The following is a 2,704-nucleotide window of genomic DNA, read 5'->3' on the forward strand; positions in this document are numbered from 1 at the left end:
ATGCTGTGTTTATAACATATCCTATATGTTATATTATCTAACTCTTATTATATATTGTATGTGAACATATCATATGTGTAAGGTATAGTATATATTATATATACTATATCTATAAGGACACATCATTACATGCTATATCCTGTTGCTATAATAATATATATCCCTAGCTTCACTCTCTCTCTCTCTCTCTCTCTCTCTCTCACACACACACACACACACACACACAGCATGGGTCCTCACACTCATCTGAGTAGAGGCCATGTTATCCTGGGTGTAACACCAAGGTTATCCCTGCTGGATCATGGACGCCCCAGTCCAAAGCCGGGAGAGCACTTGCAGCATTCTTCACAATCATCCACTAGATCAGGAGAAAACATCCGACAAACCCACACTGGGGGAGCAGCAGCCTTCAAAGCACACGGCTAGCACTCCCCAACATCCAGGTCATCCGAGACGGGAATGGCTGAGGGAAGACGCACGCAGGGAGAAGACCCAGTGTGAAGTCCCAGCCCCGACTCGCGGGGGGGGGGGGGGGGGGGGGGGAGGGGCCACTCCGGACCACCTGCAGAGTCCGTGGCGATATTAATGAACACAGCCCTGAGAAGGGTGGAAATTCACATGACTGAGAACCTTAGCCCCCAATGTGGATAATGTGCAGAAATCGTCACTCACATGACTGGTGTACACAGCAGAGAAGATGCCAGAAGGCTGCACACACCACAGCCAATAGAATAGGTCCAGGGGCCACCAGGAGGGGCAGCTGGATCCCACCTCCAATTTCATTCATTCATTCACTCATTCCGCAGTACTGGGATTTGAACTCAAGGCCTCACACTTGCTGGGCTTGCACGCTCACCTACTACTCTACCTCTTGCACCAAGCTTCCAGACCTGTTTTTTGCTGGTTAATTAAAGGATTATTTTTTTCCTGCTTGGGCTGGCTTTGAACTGTGATCCTCTATCAGGGCCAGGTGCTTCATTACCTCTAAATTCCCAGACCGCCACGAACATGGCTCCGCCACACAGAAAATGAGAAAGGCTGAATCACTCAGAAGTGCCAGAGGTACACATGGACCACCATGGCCACTAGCTTTGCCCATCCAGGGCCATTTATTGCTGAAGCCCGTATCCTCCCAGATCACGGACCCTGGCGGGGCTGGGAGAGGGTCCTGGGAGAGCCAGGACACAGAACCACCACTAGGCGGCGACAGAGCCCGCCATCACCCAAGCCCAAGCCGGCCCACGCTGGTCTAGTCCATGATTTCTCTCCGAGGCTTTCGGGGACCGATGGCCATGATATTACCTGGACACTAGAGGGCAGCATTGCCCAAGAGTCCAGGCTGCCCTTAGCTGTGAGCCAGGGAGGAGACGGCAGGCACTGCCCCTCGCGCCCCAGTGCAGACCCCCAGTGCTCAGGATCTGCAGGAGACGGAAGGACGGGGCTCCCCTCGGCCTCACCCCCTCTGGTCGCATCTGTCCACAAGGCGGGTCTGCAGGCACAGAGAGACCAGAAACCTGCACTAGTCACTGCAAGAACCTGGGGCTCTGGAACAGCGTACAACACGGTGCACATATGCATGGACACATATGCATACATAAGCGTGAGTGTGCAACCAGGTAGGTGTGCATACGTGCACATGCACGCACACGTGCATGCACACAGCTCACCAGGATGTCTCCGGTGCTCCACTCCTCTCTTGCTCACGAAGGTCACTTCTAACAGTGAGAGTTGGCTTTGCCCAGCCAGGTGTCGGGGCAGGTGAGGGGGCAGGGAGGCCTTCCTGGGCATTGCGGGGGGGGGGGGGGGAGGGGAAGCAGGGAGGTGGGCTCCACTTTTACCTAGCACCTCCCAAAAGGCAAACATGAACCTGCTCTCCAGAGCTGTCCTGCCCACGATAACCGGGAGCGAGGCCAAACCCGGAGCCGGCGCTGCTGCCTGAGTTCAGGGTGGGTCTCGGCGGACCCGGCTCCCACCAGCCACAGGGGAAAAGAAGCCCCCCCAGTCAGAGGCCTGCAGCCCCATTACCTCCTCAGTGCCCCTGCTGGGCCTTTCTGGCTCCTTCGGTGGCTTGTGCTGAGCGCCGCAGTCCCATCTGCTGCTGAGGGGAAGGCCGGGCACAGCAGCCCACATCTGTAGTCTCAGCCAACGGCAGGCAGAGACTGGATGGATGCACTGGAGCTTGTGACTAGCTCCAGGGAAACGTATGAGAGGCCCCCATCTCAGGCAGCAAAAAGCTGGGTATGGGGGCAAACACCTGTTACCCTAACCACGGGGCAAGTGTGAATAGGAGAAGCACAGGTTCCAAGTGAGGGCCAAAACCTTCCATGGAAATGTATCTGGTCGGGAGCTTGAACTCAGGGCCTGAGCTTTCCCACTTCGAGGCTAGCGCTCGACCACTTGAGCCACAGCTCCACATCTGGCTTTTTGCTGCTTCATTAGAATATTAAGAGTCTCATAGAAATTCTTAGACTGGGGCTTGAACTCGGGACCTTGGGGAGGGGGCCCTCTTGGGGACGTGGCTCCTTTGAGCACCTCCCAAACATCCCTCAGTTGAATGTGAACTTGGCCACCCATGGCTCACCCCTGTCACCCTGGCTGCTCAGGAGGCTGAGGACCACGGTTCAAAGCCAGCTGAAGCAGGAAAAATCCGTAAGACTCTGAACTAGCGAAACAGCCAGAAGCAGAGCTGTGGATCCAGGGGTTG

The 2,704-nt window shown here is 55.4% G+C and overlaps 1 long non-coding RNA gene across 1 annotated transcript; it reads left to right on the forward strand.

Moving 5' to 3' along the window:
- Positions 1-341: 341 nt before the first annotated feature.
- Positions 342-1,228, forward strand: LOC125365497. Its single transcript, XR_007213708.1, has 3 exons — positions 342-443; positions 488-502; positions 1,182-1,228. It is a non-coding gene; the product is annotated as an uncharacterized LOC125365497 (long non-coding RNA).
- Positions 1,229-2,704: the final 1,476 nt, after the last annotated feature.

The sequence above is a fragment of the Perognathus longimembris genome, chromosome 17, assembly GCF_023159225.1.
Source record: "Perognathus longimembris pacificus isolate PPM17 chromosome 17, ASM2315922v1, whole genome shotgun sequence".
In the NCBI taxonomy this organism is placed as follows: domain Eukaryota; kingdom Metazoa; phylum Chordata; class Mammalia; order Rodentia; family Heteromyidae; genus Perognathus; species Perognathus longimembris.